Below are 23,431 nucleotides of genomic sequence, written 5' to 3'. Positions count from 1 at the left end.
GATTAAACTGTTTTGAAATCTTATGTTTAGTATCTTATAATCCATTACAGTGATGAACACAGAAACAACAAACACAGACACAATACTACAGTACTATTAATACTGAGGTCCTCTGATTTCATTTTCAATACAATCAATAAATATAACAGACGCAAGGTGCGCTGTATGTTATTTAACATTGCTATTAATGACAATTGTTATCGGGGAATAACACACCGTAAAATGTCAGGACTGGCCAATGATAATTAAGTATTCCAGTAAACAGTCTTTTTAATAAACAGATTCAATTTAGGCTTTTATTCACATATAAACATTGATCGATGCACATACATAGACCACATCAAATATGGTAAATTAAAACTTAAATGCGCTTGCATGACACGTGAGAACCAAGGATGTTCATATGGGTTCGGAAAGACATGAGTGTGAGTAAATGATGAAAGAATTTCCTTTTGATTAATTGTTTCAAATATGATTATATGTGTCCATTCATGTTATAACAGTCGTATTGTTGAATTACAAATGTATACATTGTTATATCTAGGTTCAAATGTAATAGAATATAACTGAAAACACTATCTATATTTGTGTTTTACATTTTGAAGTAAACTTGAGGAAATTCTAAGGAGATTATTTCAGGCTGTGTAAGTGGTTGAGACATTAAGTCTTTTGTCTCTATGCAATTTCCTGACTATTTAGCATGACAAGTTTAGAGCAATACTGCCTGAGTGATTGAATTAGCATCTATGCAGTTGAATGGCACTGTTATGCTGATTGAATCTGGACGAGGGACACAGTTATGTAGGGTGTGTCCTTTATCTACACAACATATGCATTCCTTTGTTTGAATGTCTCCTCCTCTGCTGTATAACCACTCCCCCTAACATATAGATAAATTGCCTTGTTTTGTACTGTTAAAATCAGACTGTGCAGCACAGAGAGTTCTCATTAAAAGAATTACTTCTGTTTGATCCCGACGTCTCCTGGTCTCCATACTTCAAGAAACAACTGAAGTTCACAACAGATGGTGCCTTGTGACCCGGATATAGTTTCCAGCTTCCTCACCTAAAATCCAGATTGAAACTTCAAGCTCAAAGATAAAGATCTGCCTACGTTCCAGACTGAAATCCAGAGCGAAACTTCCAGCTGAACAAAGATTTTCCAGACTGAATCTTTCAACCAAGGGTTGTGGTGAGTGCTGCTCTATCCAAAAGAACCTTAAAAGACCAGTACAAATTTGTTTATCCTCTGGCTGCCAGGGAAGAGTTAACGGACGGCTGTAGGGTTTGGTTAACTAAGTTATCCTCTGTTATCAAACAGAAAAGATTAGCCTCACAAACTAATAATTGTTCTGTTTGAAATAGGGAAGATTAGCATTTAGCTAATATTTGTGTTTTGTGTTACCCTCTAATTCTGTTTGAAATAGGGAAGATTAGCATTTAGCTAATATTTGTGTTACCCTCTAAAAAAGTTTTTTAGGGATGAGTTATCCTCTGTTTGTCAAATAGGGAAGTTATTAGCCTCACAACCTAATAATTGTTCTGTTTTAAATAGGGAAGATTAGCATTTAGATAATATTTGTGTTACCCTCTAAAGAAGTTGGTTTTTTAGGGATGAGTTATCCTCTGTTTTTCAAATAGGGAAGTTATTAGCCTCACAAACTAATAATTGTTCTGTTTTAAATAGGGAAGATTAGCATAGCTAATATTTGTGTTACCGTCTAAAAAAAAAAAAAAAAGTTTGTTTTTAGAGATGCGTCATCCTCTGTTTCAAGCAGGGAAGATTAACATTTAGTTAATATTTGTGTTTGTCCTCTGTTTTTGTCAAAGAAAGTTAACAATAGTTGAGCTGTGTTAACAAAGAAATGATCAGAGAAGTGAGTGTTTGGGTGTGTGGTAACAAAGAAATTCAAAAATGTTTAGAAAGAATGCTAGACTGACCCCCACAACTGAAAAAGGTGGTCTCGCAGCTCCTCTGTGGACAGACAGCGATTTCATATCACAGTTAGGAGTGCAGATTAATTTAATTGTCACCGAGAAAGTTAGACAAAAACTAACTCAGAAATATGAGATCCATCCGGACAAGAATTGGTCGATTGATGAATGTAAAAAAGTTTTAGGAGCATGTATTCGCAAGAACAATGTGAAAGGCATTATTTGTTGTCACAGAGAATTTGGTTTAGCGCTAGCTAGACAACAGTCTCAGCAGATCTCAGAGCTAGAGAAACAGAACGAAGAACTCTGTGCTAGAGTAGCTTCTTTGACTAAGAAATTGAACCTCAACAAAGCTGAAGAGAAAACTGATGTGAATGAAGTTAGTCAGACTGATAACGCTAATCCTGACTTGCAAGCTTTCTTTGAAACAGATGTAGCCATTCAATCAGTATCTGATGTGCCTGTTGATTCAGTTAAATTTAGCGTCACAGCCCCGAACATTGTTTTACAGAGTGCACCAGTCACAAACCCATCCTCATGTACGTCTGCAATGACTGAAGTTTTGTTAGAGGATGAAATGACTCATGATTGTGTTACGGTTACAAACGCAACTACGAATGAAATAGCAGAAACTCCCATTGAGAATGCAGAATTGGAGTTGTTTGTTGAGGGTTCAGCTCAAGTGATTGAAGGTAACATTACAGCAGCTGCAGTTTTGTGTCAGGGAAGAAAAACCTGGAGTCATGTGTCACACTATAAAGTTGTTCCCCCACCAACAGGGATAGGGTAGGACACGAATCAGTGAGGAGCCCAGGAAAGAACTGAATGCAACAGGCATTCGGGGGCCAAACCTGCGGCGAAGATTCCCTTGTAGGCATTCCCATCCACTAGTCCATCCTTACCTCACTGTTTCTTTAGGTGTCACAGGAATTAACAAATAGGGAAAAAAGGAACAACAATAGCAGACTCCGATTGAACAAAGAGACAACCCTGATGTTTGCTGTCTTTTAGAACAAATACTGCTCTGTTGTCTTTTGTTTTTTCTTTGTGCAGATACCTATTGAGGGCTGTCCCCAGATTCATACGCACCGATCCTCACCTGCGTATGAAGCCACAACCTCTGAAGGACAACGAGACCCACTACTGAGTCAACTGTCAAGAAGAAGAAAAGAAAAAAATACACAACGCAGAAAATGATCTACGGGAATTTCAGTCTTCCATCAACATGATCAAGATTGCCTTGCTACAAGATTGCCTTGCGACATCGCACAAAGTGTAGACTCCAGAAACAACATATTCTCAGAGCTGATGAATATGTCAAGAAACACCTTGTTTGCTGGAAAGAACGTTTGCATGCCACACCTGCCTTCAGTAGGAGCAGGAATCCCATGGGTGGCACATGATGGGAGGAACGTCTGTATATAACATCCTGCTCAGCCAATTCAATGGCAGGTGCACCCTGATTGCTCTCCTACCACCAACAAAGAAGATGGCTGCATTCAAGGACTCACTTATGCACAAACATGGTGGTCAAGGACTCTTGAACAAAATCCAACAAGACATTCTTGATCTTTCAGCAAAATTACATCAGATGACTGAAGATAATTCTTCATGGTTCGGAAACCTGTAAGGTCAACAAAGAACTCACAAGGACTGATCCAACCACAAAAGAATATTGCCCGTAATGAACTTCACGGACCCTAGTGGCATGTTTGTTCCTGTGGCAGCATGTCATTCGTCACTACAGACAATCAACACAGAGCAAGTGAAATGTGCCTGTAACTTTTTCCAAGTTACATGACTAGGCAAGGCAAGGCAAGGCAAGGCAAGGCAAGTTTATTTGTATAGCACATTTCATACACAGTGGCATTTCAAAGTGCTTTACACAGAAATGAAGTTAAAATAGTTATAAGTGAATAAAATAAAAATATATATAGTATAATAGTTATAATAGGAATTAAAAGGAAATTAAAAGGAAATAAAAATAAAGATGAAATCCCCTATCTGGGGTGGAAGAAAATGGAGAGTCAGGTTTACGCTCCCCCGTCTCTCAACCTCTTCCACCCAGACAGCCTTAACAAAATAAAAAATAATTAAAAATAAAAGTATAATTAAAAACTAAAAATAAAACAGGGTTAAAATGAAACATAATTAAAGTGCAAGCAGTTCGGACAAAGCACAGAGCTCATTGAGTAAATGCATAAGATAAGGTGCAATCAGTCGGACGTACAGTGGCATAGCTCATTCAGTAAATGCACAGCTGAACAGATGTGTTTTGAGTCTGGATTTGAAAGTGGCTACTGTTGGAGCACATCTGATCTGTTCAGGAAGCTGGTTCCAGCTACGGCTGGCATAATAGCTAAACGTAGACTCCTTGCTTTGAGTGAACCCTTGGTATTTCTAATTGACTTGATCCTGATGATCTGAGTGATCTGTTGGGTTTGTATTTAATCAGCATATCTGCAATGTATTGAGGTCCTAGGTCATTTAGTGATTTATATACAAGTAATAGTACTTTAAAATCGATCCTAAATGTAACTGGAAGCCAGTGTAAAGACCTGAGGACTGGTGTGATATGGTCATATTTTCTGGTTCTGGTCAGGATCCTGGCAGCAGCGTTCTGTATGAGCTGTAGCTTTCTAATGGTCTTTTTGGGAAGGCCAGTGAGAAGACCATTACAATAGTCCACCCTACTGGTGATAAAAGCATGAACGAGTTTCTCTAAGTCTTGCCTGGAAATAAAGCTTCTAATTCTTGCAATATTTTTCAGATGATAGTAAGCTGATTTAGTTATTGCTTTGACATGACTACTGAAACTCAGTTCTGACTCCAAAATCACACCAAACCTTTAGCCTCAAGATATGCGTTCACCTTGAGAATTTCATCTTTGTTTCCTAATGTAGTGATTTCAGTTTTAAATTTGTAGACTAGGCGATGGGGCTTATGCTAAAAAAACATAAGCTATAGAATGGACTGATGAAGGTTTAAATTTGTATTATGTGGGAGTTATTAGAACTCCCAAAGGGGGGAATGTTGAATTACAAATGTATACATTGTTATATCTAGGTTCAAATGTAATAGAATATAACTGAAAACACTATCTATATTTGTGTTTTACATTTTGAAGTAAACTTGAGGAAATTCTAAGGAGATTATTTCAGGCTGTGTAAGTGGTTGAGACATTAAGTCTTTTGTCTCTATGCAATTTCCTGACTATTTAGCATGACAAGTTTAGAGCAATACTGCCTGAGTGATTGAATTAGCATCTATGCAGTTGAATGGCACTGTTATGCTGATTGAATCTGGACGAGGGACACAGTTATGTAGGGTGTGTCCTTTATCTACACAACATATGCATTCCTTTGTTTGAATGTCTCCTCCTCTGCTGTATAACCACTCCCCCTAACATATAGATAAATTGCCTTGTTTTGTACTGTTAAAATCAGACTGTTTTCGGGCGACCTGCAGCACAGAGAGTTCTCATTAAAAGAATTACTTCTGTTTGATCCCGACGTCTCCTGGTCTCCATACTTCAAGAAACAACTGAAGTTCACAACAGTATGATTCAGTAGTATGCAATTCTCAGGAATGCATTCTCTTAAAAAACAAATTTTAATCCAGTGATCACAATCGAGACTTGGACATTTATTGGTCAGGTGATGTGAACACTGTTGATGTGTGTGTGTGTGTGTGTGTGTGTGTGTAGGAGGTGGAGAGCTTCAGCCAGTGGAGGGGAATCCTCATCGGAGTGTATGGAAGGTTTGCTGTTGGAGAATGGCAGAGGAGGTGAGGAAACTGTAGATCAGTGGTTTACAACGGGGTGCTAGAGGTTCAGTAGGGAATTTGAGAAACGAATAAATGTAGCAAATGTATTTTTAACGTTAACGTAGTCATTTAAGATATTTTTATGAAATATTTTCAACACTTCAAAACTGTTTTGAAACTATTTATTTTAAAGGGCTGTACAAATGTATTTGAATTTAATCAAAATGACATTAAATAATTTTGTGTAAAAAATGTGTTGTCTTTTATCATTGCACTCTTACAAATTTTCTCACACAGTATAAATAGATTTTTATATTTGAAAATACATACAGTAGCTGCCTTATAAGGGAAACATTGTATTTAGTTCTTAGCATTAAAAAGTTTGAAGACCTTTGCTCTGTCAGGATAAAAGTCTCAGGAAATTAAAATGGAAAATTAAATGAAATGTCTGTGAATGTCTCAGTCATTTTGTTTGTTGTTCTGATTTAGATTCTACTTTGTTTTGCTGTTTCAGGAGCAGTTCAACAGATATGAACGAGCCATCTATGCCGCACTGAGTGGAAACCTCAAACAGGTCAAAAACCGTCCGTCCATTCTTACACTATTTCTTTCCTCTTGATTTTAGTCATTATTTGAATATGTCCTTATGTCCTGCAGCTGTTACCCGTGTGTGTGTCGTGGGAGATACAGTCTGGGCTTATTTCCGAGTGATGGTGGACACTCTGGTAGAGCAGGAGATCTGTTCTTCTGGTCTGGGCAGTGAGGAGCTGGAGGAGTTGCCCAGAGAGTTCCTGGAGACCAAGTACGACTTTAAACACATTCTCATGTACATCATATTAATTAATGTGCTTCTCCACGAAATCAAATGATTGATTCTATTCCTTTTTCAGTTGGACTTTGGAGAAACTCTTTGAAGAGCTTCAAGCAACAGAATCCAGAGTGAGGATGAATAAATGAGGTAACAGACTAAACAGATTGAAATGTCTCTTTTCTGATCTTGCACAAATGTTTTGGGTTCTGGATGCAACCAAGGAGCATTACCATGTGATTCAGAAGTTTGTCATTCTTGGGGATCTTGATGGTATGCTTTGAGAACATATTTTGAGGGATCTTAGTTTTTCTTTTTCAAAGGAAAAAATAAAGCATTTAATGTCCACTGAACTCGTGTTGAAAGGTCTTCTGGAGGAGCTCAGTGATTGGTTGGGAAGAAGTACATCTTTTCCAGCTCATCTGTTTCGTTTCATGTCACATTTAGTGCTGTTTTATCGCAGCTTGGGCATGCAGCTCAAGGTACGTACACATACGTGTATGTTTTAGATTGTATTGCTCTTCATGTGTCTAGCTAATTATTGTATAGAGAAAAACAAACAAATGTTTGAAACTCATTGATTGGTTTGATCTGTCTTTGTCAGGAGGAGGTGTGTGTAGATATCCTGAAGGCCTACATCTCTCTGTTAGTGAAGGAGAAGCAGGTGGATCTCATTGCGTTCTACGTCAGTCATCTTCCTTCTGACATGGCCGTGTCACAATATGCTCAGTTCCTGGAGGAAGTCACTGAGACTGAGCACCGCAAACACTGTCTGGACCTGGCAACTCAAGCAGGTGAGGTCAAAGAGTCTTGCATTATGGCGAAAGGGGTTTATTTTGCGATAATGACAGACTCGAGGCCCTGATGTACTCACAGCGTGAAAAAGTTTTTCGTTCTTTGTTTAGGGGTAAAAAGAAGTTTGCAGCAGTATACTGTTAGAAAACATCCTGACGCTGCTGAGAGAGCTGTTTAGATGAATATGCAAATATGTGCTGAACGCTTTCCTCTAACAAAATAAACACAAAACAAAAGTGACAGCAGTGAGAAAACAGCTGTTAAGTACGCATCTGATTCTGATCATAGCGATGTGGATGTTTGCACGAGCTCTGCAATTCGGCCGTCAAGTAAAGTCAAGTCACATTTATTTATATAGCACTTTAAAGATTACTTTTTTAGTTCACTCAAAAATGATAATTCTGTCATTAATTACTCACCCTCATGTCGTTACAAATCCTTAAGACATTTGTTCATCTTCAGAACACAAATGAAGATAATTTTAATGATATCTGGGAGCTCTCTGTCCTGCCATTGACAGTGAATGTCAAGGAAATGAACACTGCTGAGGCTTGGAAGTGGTAGTTGCATTTTTTTCACAGACGAAAATGAGATGATAACTAAATGAACCAGTTTTTTGAAAGTTTTTGTCAATGACGATAATCTATTGACATTTTCATTTTAGGCAAATCTAATGTAGATTTAGTTGAATAAAATCGTGCTCGGGTTATGTACATAACCCTTGTTCCCTGAGATAGGGAACGAGCACTGCATCGGAACGACGAATTTGGGGATGCTCCCTAAGCATCAGCGAATCTGAAGTCAGAATGACAACTAGGCCAATCCGATTGGCGTGCGTGATGACGTAACTGTGATGGCATACCCGGAAGTATAAAAGGGGAGTTGGCGCATAATGTCAGCAGTAATTGCTCTGAAGCATGCGCTCCAGTCGTGCCGAGGTGTGGCGACGAGATGCAGTGCTCGTTCCCTATCTCAGGGAACAAGGGTTATATACATAACCTGAGCAGTTCCCTTTAGAGGGAACTCGCACTGCATCGGAACGACGAATTTGGGGAATGAGTACCCACTAGGCCACACCGAGGGTAGCGCCTGCCCTAGTGTGAAGCCGGAGACCGGGCACAACTAGGACTGGAGCACCCTAGCGCCAGGCGTCGCAGGGAGGTGCAAACTATAAAACCTTATAAAGGTGTGTGGGGTAGCCCACCCGGCCGCCTCGCAGATGTCCTGCAAAGGGACCCCAGAAAGGAGAAACCATGCCCCTGGTGGAATGCGCCCTCACGGCCATCGGTGAAGGCAGATTGCGCACCTGATAGGCCGTGGCTATTGCCTGGACAATCCAGTTACTGATTGTCTGGGTTGACGCAGGCAGCCCTTTCTTAGGTGAACCATAGCACCCTAATAGCTGCTCAGATTTCCTCCACTGTGCAGACTTCTCCAGATATTTTAAGGGCTCTGACTGGCAGAGCAGGTGAAGTCTCCCTTCTTCCGCCGTCGCATGAGGCGGAGGATGAAATGCCTGAAGAACCAAAGGCCTGACCACACTAGATGGCACCTTGGGCACGTAGCCCGCCCTAGGATGTAAGATGGCCTTTACTCCGCCAGGGGCAAACTCCAGGCAAGTTGGCGTAAGCGCCAAGGCCTGAAGGTCCCCCACTCTCCTCAGAGAAGTGATGGCTAAGAGAAAGACCATCTTAAGGGTCAGGTTCTTTGGGTCCGCTGACTCTAGCGGCTCGAAGGGGGCCTCAGCCAATCCTTCGAGTTCCACTGCCAGATCCCAGGTTGGGACTCTGGAACGAGCCGCAGGCCTCATCCTCCGAGCCCCATGGAGGAACTGTACAACCAGCTGGTGCCTACCCAAAGGCCCATCACCCATAGGAGTGTGGAAAGCCGCAATGGCAGCCACGTACACCTTGAGTGTGGACGGGGTTAGACCCACAGAGAAGCGATCTTGGAGGAACTCCAGCACTGAAGCCACTGGGCAGTTAACTGGGTCCACCTCACGCTCCCTGCACCAAGTGGAAAATACATTCCACTTGAGGCTGTACAGTCTCCTCGTAGACGGAGCCCTGGAACTGAGTAAGGTCTCTATCCCCTCTGCCGATAGGCCAGCCTCTAGTTACCTGGTCCCCTCAGGGGCCAGACCCACAGGTTCCAAATCTCCGGGCGGGGGTAAAATATCGTACCCGCCGCCTGAGATTGGAGATCCCTCCTCAGAGGAATCTCCCACGGCTGACCTGCTAGAAGAGCTATGATATCCGAGAACCAAACTCGAGTCGGCCAACGGGGTGCTACCAGAAGTGGGCTGACCCCCTGTCGCCGGACCCTCTCCAGGACTCCCGGGAGCAGAGCAATCAGGGGAAATGCGTACAGACGCAGCCTCGGCCACGTCTGAACCATGGCATCCAACCCCAGCGGGGCTGGATGCGTGAGGGAAAACCACAGTGGACAGTGGGACGTCTCTCGAGACGCAAACAGATCCACTTCCACTGGGCCGAACCTCTCGCATATGGCCTCCACCACCTCTGTGTAGAGTCACCACTCCCCGGGCCTCAGCCCCTGCCTCGACAGGATGTCTGCTCCCTGATTTTGGACGCCCGGTACATACATTGCCCTGATGGACAACAGTTTCCCTTGGGACCACAGGAGGATGTGATGCGCCAGTCTGCATAGAGGGTGCGACCTCAAACCCCCCTGATGCCGTGCCCGAACCATTGAGGGGGGCGTCTGTTGAAACGGATTTCCGGCAACAGGACGCTCCCAATACTGGCACCTGGGACAGAAACCAAGGTTTCTTCCATATGACTAGGGAACGAAGGCCACTGCGTGTTACCCTGATCATACAGAATGGATTTCCCCTCAAGGAAAGCCACCTGGTTTACTTCCGTATCAGGACATGGTGGCCGCGGAGGTCTGGGAAAAAGCTCCTCAGAGCTTTGTAGACCGCCAGCATTTCCAGGCAGTAGATGTGCCAGGAGAAATGCCGGGTCTCCCACAGACCTCTCGCAAAGCGGCCGCCATGACCACGTCCCAGCCAGTGAGGGAGGCATCTGTTGAAACGGATTTCCGGCAACAGGACGCTCCCAACACTGGCCCTTGTGACAGAAACCAAGGTTTCTAACATATGACTAGGGAACGAAGGCATCTGCGCGTTACCCTGATCATACAGAATGGTTTTCCCCTCGAGAAAAACCCCTTGATTCCCAGCCACCACTGTATGGGTCTCATGCAGCAGGCCAAGAGATATTCTGTTGGACGCAGCCGCAATGAGCCCCAGCCGTCCTTAAACTGCTTCACAGTGATGCTGTGGCCTAGCTTCATTTTAGAGACCACCGCCCGTATGGACTCGATATGTGCGGGAGACAATTGTGCCCACAACATAGAGAATCACATACGACTCCCAGGAATACAGTTCTCTGAGAAGGCGTAAACACGCTACTGCGTGTAGAGTCTCAAAGGGCTAGGCCGCCTGGAAGAACCCGATATTGGTACGCTTTGCCCCCAAAAGCGAACCTCAGGAACTTCCTGTGACACAGAAGGATGGATACAGGGAAGTATGCGTCCTCTTCAGACCCATCGTGACAGACCAGTCCTCAGACTGGATCTGAATCACAATGGAGGAATTGCTAAGCATCTTGAATCTGAATCTCCTCAGAGAACGATTCAAGTACCTCAGGTCTAAAGTTGGACGCAACTCGCCATCCTTCTTAGGAACTATGAAGTACCGGCTGTAGAACCCGGACTCCCTGTCTGGCGGAGGAGCACATTCTGTGGACTCCCTACCGACAGGGAGTGAACTTCCTGTTCCCTTACCCGAACCTGCCCAGGGACTACTGCCGTCCAGACCACCCCACTGAACTTCGGGGGAAGGTAACCGGACTGCAGTCTGTATCCCCTTTTCTACAGTCGCAGGCCCCAAGCTGATATATTCGGAGGCATAACCATGCGCCGAGATAATCTGCTAAGGGAACCAGCCTCTTGAGGCCGGCCTCGGGTGTCAACCGAGCCTCCTCCCCGACCCCTGAAGCGGCTAACCGGCAGGGCGAAATCGAGGAAGATTTTCGGTGTGCGTACGCATTTGCTGGACCGCCACAAGTCTTGCTAGAGGCGGCTGGTGCAGCGCGTGCACAGGGAAACAATGTGGCCCGAAGCGTACTAGGCGGCGGGAGCACAGCATCGATTCCTGAAAACTACACAGGGGAGGTGACCTCGATCGCTCCTACCCGGGAGAGGGGGCTGGCCAGCAGGGGCCTCATCTAAGGGAGCAGCTCGACAGGGCCGCAACACTAGGGCGGACACTGCGATTAGCAATTGCCTGAAACTGATGTGTCCCGCAGGCCACAAGGCGGCGAGAACGACATCAACTTCAGGAGGGCTCCATCTTAGATGAATATCCAGTTCACAAGTTAAACACGCTTGGGTGACAGAATTAAAGTATCCAACTTATCAAAGTCGGATAACATGACACTCAATTCCTCGGAATTAAATGCCATCATAATCACCAAACCCGTGCAACCTGATCTGAATGACAGGCTGAATAAAAAATACATCTAACTCCTCAAAGTCAGATAATATTTTAATTTAATTCCTCAGAATTAAATGCAGCCACAATAAGGTGAAACATAGTCTGAACGATAGGCTGAATATCTAACTCCTCAAAGTCAGATTATATTTTATTTAATTCCTCAGAATTAAATGTAGCCGTAATCATCAGACGACACTGTTTTATTTGTATTTATACGGACTCATAAAACCCTGCGTTGCCTCAGCAATTGGTGGTTCACGTGGTTCAAGCCGTCATAATACAATTGGCTTTCACCTCTCGAGAAAAAAGCCAAACAGTATCACACAATACGGTGAAACATGGTCTGGATGACAGGCTAAATATCTAACTCCTCAGAGTCAGATCATATTTCATTTAAATCCTCAGACTTAAATGCAGCCATAATCATCCGATGATACTGTTTTATCGTACTATAAGGACTCGAAACCCACACGTTGCCTCAGCAACGTGGCTCAAGCCGTTAAGCCAACCAGTATCCCATGCACACCGATCGTGTGTGTTCACTTTAATTGCAGACCCATAACCTGCGTGCTGCCTTGGCAATCGCGAGATTGAATCTTGCATATATAAGAAGTGCTTATAACTTCGACTGCCTCGATGCTGAGCACGTCTAATTCCTCAGAATCAGACCGCTCAAGCATCGGGTCCTCCGCCCCGGGGGAAGAAGCCGCAGCGCGGGCTTCCACACGGGGAAGGAGAACATCTGAACTGTCAGACAAAGACTAGGAAGATGCCTCAGCAGTCCCAAGTCCTGCTAACAGTCCATCCGTGACCGTCCTCGCCGCACCGCCTCGACCGATCCACGGGGCTCACGAGGCTGGCCAGCCTCATCGAACACGGCCAGCCGAGAGCGGAGCAGCCTGAGTGTCAGCTTCTCATAATGCTCGCAAGCGGCTCCCTCGAGAGCCGCCCGAGCATGCTGAACACCCAGACACGGCACACACAGCAGGTGTGCATCCGAGCCCGACATGTAACGGGGACACGGATGCACACACTGCTTAAACTCTCTTACTTTTCCATCATTCACACACTTTTGCTTTCACTCTGACAGAACAACAGTAAATAGACAGACAATTGTTTTCAACAGAGAGCGCTATGCTGAAGAGCAATAACTGCCGACATTATGCGCCGGCTCCCCTTTTATACTTCCGGGTATGCCGTCACAGTTACGTCATCACGCACGCCAATCGGATTGGCCTAGTTGTCATTCTGACTTCAGATTCGCGGATGCTTAGGGAGCATCCCCAAATTCGTCGTTCCGATGCAGTGCGAGTTCCCTCGAAAGGGAACTAAATGGCATTTTAGTCAAAAAACGGACTAAAACGAAATCAAAATTTGCTGTCAAAATTAACACTGCCAGAAAGCTAGTAAAATATCATTAAAGTAATCCATGTGACTCCAGTGGTTTAACCTCAATTGTATGAAGTGACGCGAGTGCTTTTTGCGCTAAAAAAAACATAATTGACCACTTTATTTATAAAATATTAATCTCCAACGCATGTTCACACAACAACATCTGCTCTCGCTTCATATTGTATGCGTCCTGGTGCTCTCGTGAAAAAACTCTTTGGAGAACACAATTTGAACAAAACAGCTTTTCAGTTTTAAACATGAAAAAGGTTTCAGTTCCTTCAGATCCAGAGAAGATTTCCATGTCAAAGCTCATGAGCCCATCTACCAATTGCATCATCGCAATGAACCAATGGTAGTTTGGTGTTTGCCAGCCGGAGCTAACTTTTCTAGAAATTTCGCTTTGGAATTTCAACTGTTTTGAACTCCCAAAATGACCTCTAAATGAACTTTGTTTTGGTCCGATTTTGTTCAAAATGACGTCATACCAGTTTGTTCGTTCATTGATTTAGCTTGAAGTATATTGGGGTCTTCACTGTACATTACTTTGGTATTACATGCTTATTATAAATTATGTTTATGCTTTGTGGTGTTTAGGTTTGGAAGTGCCATCGATAACAAAAACTGTAGTTGAGACCATCAGAGAGAGAGACACAGATGAGTTTGCCCACCATGACCTGACCCCTGCCCTGGATACAGCAACTACAGTGGTACAAATGAACTGTTAACTGTTTTAATTTATAAAACTATAACTAATTACCAATAGAATAAACTGAAAACTCTTCATCTGTTCACACAGGAGGATCAGCAGAAGATTGATGTCATTGACTGGCTGGTGTTTGATCCCGCCCAGCGAGCTGAAGCCCTTAAACAGAGCAATGCCATCATGAGGAAGTTCTTAGGTGAGACTTTTACAGCTAAATTATTGTATTAAGATGTAATTGAGTTGTAATTGATACTTTTATATTCTGTAATTGATTTTATATTTTGATTTTAGAATTGATTTTCGTTTATAAAATGTATTGTTTAGAATTAAACCACTATAATTTATCCTTATTTTATATTTATATTTTAAATATTTGTTCTGTTCTTAATACCATTACATTTGAAGTATTTGTTGTGGGAACTAAAATACATGTTTATAATGTTTGTAAATTATTCATTTTATTTTATTTACTATGTTAAAAGGTATTTTACATAATTTCTGAATCTACGGTAATAAGACTTATCTGCGTTTTCTCTCTCAACAATACCGTTTTGACCCTATGCAACTTATATTTAGGTGCGACTTATTTTCCATAAAATACATGTTTATACTTCTATAATTGAAATGGCTTTATTCATAGTTTCTGTCACGTCACTGTCGCGATGCCCTGGAGGGCAAAACAGGCATAAAACTGCAGTACAAGGTCAGAACAGGATATCCACACACTGCTTACTACTAGTGCTGGGTGGTATACCGGTTCATACCGAATACCGGTATTTATTTTTTTTATGATATGAATTTTGATGATACCGCAATACCGGTATATGTCGCTTAAACAACGTTCGGAACGCGCGCAGTGCGTCATTGTTTGAGAGGGGACGCATTTCATTGATGCACTGTAGTAAGGGCAGTCAGAGCACAGTTGAGATCGCATTACAGCACAGTCTATGGCTGAATCCTATACTCTCATTCACTATTCCCTACGTTATCACTTTATTTGAAGGAGTGAATGAAAACGTGCGTAAAGTCGGACAGCGTTGTGTATACATCGGCTGTACACTCGTTATTGCGGTGCAATGGGATAGAATGAGTGCACTCAATAACGTCCACTAGGGTTTCAGACACCACTAAAGCGCTGTCCCCTCCAAATAATGTTCTATTTGAGGTTATAGGGGGTGATTTCAGATTCATCCCTTGATTAGACTACAGTGGAGAATTCAAACTACACGCGGCGCGCGAGAGAGAGCGGTTTCTGCGCGGAGCGCCACGATGGGTTTAACAACGCCACCACATGGATCGTATAGCACTGATATAGACCGGAGCAAGCGTGTTTAATAATCTAGTGCTCTAGACATGAACCAGAAGCGTGTATGCGCGCATATTTCATCACGTCTTATTAAAATGAAATGTATGCACTGATTACACTGATACAACCGTAGCCTATGTCTTATCACGAACGCGCTGACACAATGGATTATTCTGCTACACAAAAGACAATGAATGATGTAAGTTAATAAATAAACTGACAATTCAAAGAAGAATGGGCAAAAAAGTAACTGCTTTATTCTTTCTGTGTTTAACTGATGTGTCATTCGTTCAGAGAGTGCTCTTAATGTATTGCAAATATCAGCGTTTCTCCCTCGTTTTGTCAGTTTGTTGTTATATAGGGTTAGATTTTTAAAATGCTTAAGGTGCCCTCAACTCAACTTTTAATATTCAGGTGTCTGTAAATATGACTCTGAGTGTGTTGCAGGTCTGTGTTTTATTGGTTGTTGTCTCTCCACAGCATCATTTTGTGGGGCTTTGTATTAACTCTAGAGTGGAATTCTTCTACAATATTCACTCATCATGACAGTAAAATAGGGCATTCTAGTCAATCTCCTGCAGTATTTACTCTCTCAATCAGTAGAAAATGTGGTTAACACACTGTCATGCATAGGGGAAAAAAATACCGCCATATATCGCGAAACCGTTATAATTTAAAAAAATACCGTGATATACATTTTTGGTCATACCGCCCAGCACTACTTACTACTATTCTGTAGTGAACACTTCTAACTTTGATCGTTAATGGCTTTTCTTTTTCACTTTCTCCAGATGGAGTATGAGAACTGGCAGGGGCGTCTGGGAGCACTGACTGAGGATGTGAAGGAGAGGATATATAATGTTCTGCTGTTTGTAGATGGAGGATGGATGGTGGATGTCAGAGAGGTGAGTAGGTTCTCTATTGATTTATAGCTTTGATAAACATTATAACTGTCAGATCAGAGGTCATTTATAACTAGGACTGTCACGATTCCTTGATTAAATTCAAGTACTCGATTTAAAAAAATCCTTGATTGGAATTTAACTGTGTTGAGTAACCGGCAAAATACCGGAAGTGGTGCATTCCAGAGACGAGAATCCATGAACTGCATTATTAGACCATTTTCTAAGGCTGCACAATGTATTAACTTTTTTTAAAAACCACACTATAGCATTGTACTATTGTGAATTCACTAATGCATACCCTACGGGTTTTATATATAATAATATGCTTTATTTACATGCATGTAGGTTACATGTATCTCAGATAGTGGTGCAACGGATCACAAAACTCACGGTTCGGATCGCACTACGGATCATGAGTCACAGATCGGATCATTTTTCGGATCAGAATAAAAGGGGGAGGAGACAATTTTTATTTGCGTTCCATTTATTACATGAAAACTTTTGGTGTTAACATAACCTATATGGTTTATAGGTTAACAAGGAACAACAAAAATAAAATAAATAGATAACCATGGTGTTAACAAAAATAAAATAAATAAATAACCATCTGAATAAATCAAATTTGACTAAAAAACTGTGAAAATGGGCCAGAGATTTTTATTTTTTTATTTTAAAGATTAGGATGTCAACATTCTCAGGGAGAGTAGAGCTCTACAACTTGTCAGCATTGCAATTATCTTTGTAGACCTATACATTATTTTATAGATATAATGTTTAAACGCACTATACTTAAACAACGTTTTATTGAATTCATTACTTTGTATTTATATAGCCTAATCCCTACTTTAGACGTATATATTACGTTGCTCATGCAAATTGCAAAACAGACAATAGACTATGTTAAAATAACAAACATTTTATATTAAAACTTATGCTTTTCTTTCGTTTTTAAATCTTTTTACAATAAATCCTGCAGGTCATAAAGAACTTTGTTTTTCCACCTCCAAGAAAGGACAGGTGCTCTCCATTATGTCTCCTTGTTTACTTAAAGGCCGTTTTCCTTGCTTTAGGCTACTCGAGGCAAAAAGCCGTGTGTTGACTTTAAAACCAAGTAGACGTTACATTATATGCATCTTTGGTGGAATTACTAGATTTTCGTATCGATACATGTTTGTTATAATGTGGATGCGCTGTCACTTTAATTCAGCGCCAGCACATAAAAAAATAGACTCTGTGCGTAAACGATCGCAGCACAGCTGATGGCTACGCGCTCCTGGACGCACTGACGGACTGAAGCCTTGTTCAGTGTGAAAGCTGTATCCGTTAACATGGGTACGGAACAAATACGCACTGCAAACGGTGTATGCGTGAAACGGGCGTCGGCAGGTGCCATGCTCGATGTATGCGCCACTTTCATATGGCTTTCTCGTGCCACAGTGCCTACATGATGTTACAGTTTTGGCCACACCCTTCTTCCGTCATCATTATATTTTACGGGGAAGCCAAAATGCTCCCATACATGCGATTTGACTGATGCGGGAGGCTTTTCAAGTTCTTCTAGGCCTACTTCTCCGCTAGCCACTGTTGACTGATGAACATGCCCTGTTCTCTGAAACTCAGCATCGAGTTTAAAGGAACGAGATCACTTAAAAAGCAATATCAGCAGAGAAACAATCTTTAAGTCTGCGATCGCTAAACAATTCAGATTAATCCACAAGTAAAAAAAAAAAAAAGCACAATAAATCCGCGGGTCACGTGCGTGCCGAACCGTGGGTCGTGATCCGTATGGATCACGGATCAACTGCGATCCGTTACACCCCTAATCTCAGAGCAGCTCCGTTCACAGTAAATGCTGCTCTATATGAACTGATGTCATTGCATATGTTGTGAGGTTTGTGTTGCTTATAACATTCATCTGGGAATGCAATGTTTGCCATTTCATCAGATCTGCAAGGTAAATCATTTATAATCCTACGCCAATATGGGAGAATACATCAATATGTTTCTAAATATGTGAGCTGTTCGTCGCAGTTTCAAAATAAAAGTCTAAACCCTTGCTCTGAGTTTCATTCTTGTTCAAGAAATGACAGTGGCTGTAGCATTTCTATCGTTAAGAAGTGGCCAAATAAAGATTAAGATTAAGTAAACATTTGAATTAAATGTTGTTTGTCTAAAGCCCAGGACACACTGCACGATTTTCAGCTGTCCCAGACAAAAGATTGCCATCGTGAAACCGTTGTGGCGATTTCTGTGATCGTGTCTCCTAATCGGTGGTCCTATGTCGCACAATGAGAGAGGTTCAGGACGACCATTGTCAGTCTTGAGACCATAGATAGCCTACGACAATTTTGTGACTGTCAGAAATTCAGCATGATCACCGCAGTGTCTACTGACCAGCCAATAAAAATGACACATGAAATCAATGCAACATGGCACAACTGCTGTCTCTCTCTGCAGGCATTTGTTATAATGCATAATGTACAGAAGTTGATTGTTTATATTATGTATATTGTGCAATTTAACAGTGTTGTAAAAAACTTGCATTTGATACTTTATTTGAATCTAATATTACTGCTTCTTTTTAATATATATGTATTTTAATTAATTTTAAAGGCTTAGTTCTTTGCTTGGGTCTATTTTTTATCACCCAATAAGATTACTCAATTACCATAAATAATCATTAGTGACTGCCCTATTTATAACCTTAAATAATTGAATATATATCATTTTGTTTTATAATAATTTTAAATTGAACAAAATCATTTTTGGATTGTAGTATGTTCAGAATTAGCTGAATGTGTGTTTTTGCAGGAAGCAGAGGAAGACTCTGGTCGCACTCATCAAATGGCTCTGCTGCGGCGTTTGTGTCTGCCCATGATGTCGTTCCTTCTGCTAACCGTACTGCAGCGCACTGAACGCCACCAGGAGAGTCTGCGTCTGGCTGACATCATCGCATCTGACCAACACAGACTATATGAGGTGTGGCATCTAAACCTTTTAGAGAATGATTGTGAATGTAGACATGAAAAGTGTTTCTCTTTTTAAATTACCATAAGTGGTGAAAGTAAATGCATTAGATGTGATCTGAACTTTCTGTCTCTGTCAGGTTTCCTCTAAAGAGGAGCTACAGAAGTTTCTCCTGAAGATGAGAGAATCATCTCTACTTTTGCTGGATAAAGGCCTGGATCCACTTGGATATGGGATTCAGCTCTAGACACTGTTTTCTCCTGCTGTTTATGTCCTCAGTCCTGTTTTGGAAGAAAATTGAGCTTCGTAATTTTGTATTTGAATAAAGATTGGTTGCTTGTTTAGCTACAGATGATGTATTTTTTTATGAGTCACATTGATTTTTAAAGTATTTCTTCCTCTAAAAAAATTATATTTATAGTAACAGGGTTAGGATTTTCATAGTTAGAGAAACAACTTAGTATGTTTTCAATCCATATATATTAATTAATTATAACGCTATACACACTCATACATATATATATATGCATACATACATATATATTTTACGAGTTTCGATTTCAATTTATTGTAGATAAGAACTTGACTGCATTTTAGTGATATATTGTTCGCTATAGGCTACTTAAATTCAGCGATGTTTTTTTTCTTTTCTTTAAACATACACTGACTCGTAAGAAATCGCTCCAAACGATTCAGTGCGTGAGTGAACTGTCCGAATCATCCAGACTGAACCGATTCAGACCGGTTTGCTAACCCTTGTTATGTCCATAGACCTATGCTTATGTCCGTTTCATTGAAAAGAACCGTTAAAATGATTCATTTACGATGCGGCCATCGTAAGTTTTAATTATAAACAGCTGACAGAAAATACGGGACACAACTTGAGTAACTTTTCTTTTAGGCTTTTCTTACCATATAGTGACAGAGAGTGAAGTAAATATAAACAGTGCCGAGACCCAAATTATTAGAAAGTTTTTTCACAGCTGTCCAATGGAGACGCGAGTTCATCATCCGTCAACTTTAACCGACAGTCTCGCGCAGACCACAAATCTAACGGAAGCTTTTCTGGTGGAAGACCTAAAACCTTCAAATGACACACCACAGATCATATCTCCATCTCTGTAAGTTTCCCAAACCACAATACACGAGCGTGTGAGCTGTTTATCGTGCTGCATAGTGACCCACACATAGCGATCAATCACGGTTCAGTTCAACGCAGACGAAAATATTGCGAATCTCTATCTCACAATTCGAATACAAACTCCCAGTTTTGTCTTGTTTCTTGCAATTGTGAGTTTATATCTCACATTTTAAACTTTTTTTCCATACGAAAATGCATTTATAAGTCCTGAAAATGTACGTTATGTGTTTGAGTTCGGTTTGAATGTTTCAAGGTAACTAACAAAAGAAAAAATAATGACGTAAGTTACCATTTAGGCCAGGATGCCTTTTCGAATGGCTACATATAATTTCTGCACTATTTTTATTACTGTAGGGTACGTGCGTGTATGCCATCGCCATGCATTATGCAAGTTCTCTGGATGCTTTGCCTTTGAGAGTGTTGATCCATCAATATTGACCTTTACAGTCAAGCCAAAAGGTTGACCTTGTTAACTTATTGACATCTTCGGTTGCTTTAGTTCATAGGCCTTTATCACAGAGGAATTGAATACCGGAAGTGCGCGTCGAAGCAGTGTGCTGATTCTTCCGGTTACGCATGTTTTCAATGTGCTGTTAACACCTAGCTGAACAAACGACAATTAAAATAAGCATCTGGAGGATGATTTAAAAAATCCGGACATTTTCCGAGACAGGAGAAGAGATAAACTGATCATTACTGTGTACAGGATTTTTCAAACTCTGTTAAACTTGTAGTTTTTTAATCCGACATAAGCCGAGGGTCGTAAACATACGTGATTATTTCACCACACGGTGTCAGTGCACGTCTAAATAGTGTCCGCGATTAAGTGTGTGTGAGACCTGACGAATAAGATCTGAATGAACATTTTGATTTGTATTAATATTTTAGTCATTGTTCTGTCACTTTTCAGTGACAATCATTTCACTGTAGCCTACAGTATATGTAATTCACACATTTATGCCAAAATTCAGTCACGCTGTTAACGTATTACTGTTTAAGATTAATTAAATGCTTAACATTGTTTACTTTCTTTAAGGCAGTTACCGCGCATTCATTCATCTATTTATTACATGAAAATGAACCATGGTTTTTATTACAAATAAAATAAAACATGGTTATTGTAGTTTATCATGGTATTTGTAGTAAAACTAATACAAATGGTAGTCAATCCACGTAAAAACCAACATGGTTAACGTTACTACATTCTTACTATAATAAAACCATGGTTAACTTTCGTAAGGGTGTTTATCAGTCAAATTAATTTAAAAATGTAACAACAGGTATGAAATATGATTAGTAAGAGAAACACTTTTAATGAGAAGACAATCACTGGACTGCGGCAGGTTAGAAATGTATTTATTATTCAGAATGCACATTTGAATGGGAACATTTCAGCAGGCTGACGATATGAGACGTAAACATCCGCAGTTTGGAAATGCATAGGCCTACAACACACAAACATACAACTTCATCCCTCCATATCAGTCTCACCCATGCTCTCCTCTATTCTTTTAGTGTCAGGAAATGGTCAAATCTGAGGTAAGGATGTCATTAATTAGTATTAGAGCACGGGATCGCTGCAGTTACACCCGCGTTTTGATTGAGTCGCGATGGGACCGGAAGTAGAGGTGCACTGCTTCACTTACCGGAAATAGGAAGTGTGATAAAGGCCTATTGAACATATCACATTCAAGCTCCAGACCCGAAACTTCAATATAGTCTGAATTTTCATTATGTATCAATATACCCATTTACTGATAATAAACAAAAGTTAAAAAATAAGCAGCTTTGTTGTAAGGGTGGGCCAATACGGAGTAAAAAAAATCAATAATGAGTTCCTGTTTTTTATATTTATAACATAAATCATAACATGATATGATACGAGCTATCACACAAGCAAGGATCTTTCAACTTTTAGTTTGCAGCACACTTTTTTTTATTTACACGGGTTAAGGGTGAAGAGGGATCTGTGGCATTAGGAGTTGTAGTTGTGGCATTACTCCTTCTCCTCATCCTCTATGTCAACCAGAATGAGTTCTGGAAGTGGCTCCAATGGGGAAGAAGTGACCGGCTGAGGCTTCCGGCTGGGAGGACGTTGCAGAGCATCGACTTCATCCGGTGCATGAGTGGGGCTCAGAGGAAGTCGTTTGGGAGGATGCACTTTAGATGAAGAGCGTCTGAAGAAAAACAGTACATCAGGTGCTGGAGTGGGGCGTGGAGGAACCGCCAATGGAAGCTTCTGTGATGAAGAGCGTTGAGGGGAAACAACTTCATCTGGACATGGAGGAACCGCCAAGAGTTTAGGAGGATCCTCTTGAAGCGGAGAACATGGTAGGGATATCACATCCTCAGGTGCTGGAGCTGGTCTCTGAGCTTTTGTCACTGGCGGCAGGGGTTTGAACTGTGCGGCTGCTAGAGTGAGGTGTCCAGAGACACTTGGAAGCCTTGGTTCTCCCTCTATCGGCTTTAATATGGAAGATCTCACCGTAGCATGTAGAGGCTTGACCTCCACAAGAAGTGGCTTTTTTGTAATCTTCCGCTCCTTCAGTTTTCTCCCCTTCCTTTTCTTTTCTCCAGCTTCTCTAAGCTCACTTCCTCCCTCCATCCACTTTTCTAGACCGTGCATCTTCACCTCTGTTTCCTCCTTTCTTTCTCCAAGCTGGCACTTCTCCGGTACCTTGCGGTGTTTCTTCCTGCACTTCTTGTCAGGGGCAGTGAAGTTGAAGGCCTCGCACTCTTCTTGAGGTGTCTCTACTGCCGCCAATCCTTGCGCTGCACACTGCTGTGCTCTCTGAGGCGTCTCCCTTCTGCGGAAGAAGTGAGCAAAATGCTCAGACAGTTGTCTGAATATACTGCTTAACAGCGCCATTATGGATATTGAAGAAAGTCTTGAAAGTCGTTCAATCTGTGCACTCCTAACACACCAACAGCAGACCAGAGTCAGAACTGCAGTTTACAGATGCCAGAACGGAATCTCCACGATGATGTCACAATAGTGAGCTAAACCCTGCTGGGCGAGAAGAATTCCGAGCAGCTCCAGCAGCTGCAAACACACACACATTCACACTAGTGCCACCAAATTTAATAATATTTGGACTGTTTCCAAACAAGTTTCCCTAACAGGGGCAGATTTAGTGATTTTGGGGTCCCCAGGCAAAATATAGAAACGTGGCCCTATATACACTGTAAAACA

The 23,431-nt window shown here is 41.5% G+C and overlaps 1 pseudogene across 1 annotated transcript; it reads left to right on the top strand.

The window, feature by feature from the left end:
- Nucleotides 1–375: 375 nt before the first annotated feature.
- LOC307126258 (nuclear pore complex protein Nup107-like) lies at nucleotides 376–19,344 on the top strand (annotated as a pseudogene). The gene is made up of 14 exons: nucleotides 376–382; nucleotides 5,641–5,720; nucleotides 6,214–6,273; nucleotides 6,357–6,501; nucleotides 6,590–6,638; nucleotides 6,714–6,780; nucleotides 6,874–6,989; nucleotides 7,112–7,301; nucleotides 13,811–13,923; nucleotides 14,013–14,115; nucleotides 14,560–14,615; nucleotides 16,017–16,130; nucleotides 18,942–19,109; nucleotides 19,237–19,344. The product of its transcript is annotated as a nuclear pore complex protein Nup107-like (transcript).
- Nucleotides 19,345–23,431: the final 4,087 nt, after the last annotated feature.

Source organism: Gobio gobio (genome assembly GCF_949357685.1).
Source record: "Gobio gobio genome assembly, chromosome: 5".
Lineage (NCBI taxonomy): Eukaryota > Metazoa > Chordata > Actinopteri > Cypriniformes > Gobionidae > Gobio > Gobio gobio.
Note: the sequence above shows the minus strand (reverse complement) of the source record. Positions and strands in the feature narration are given on the sequence as shown.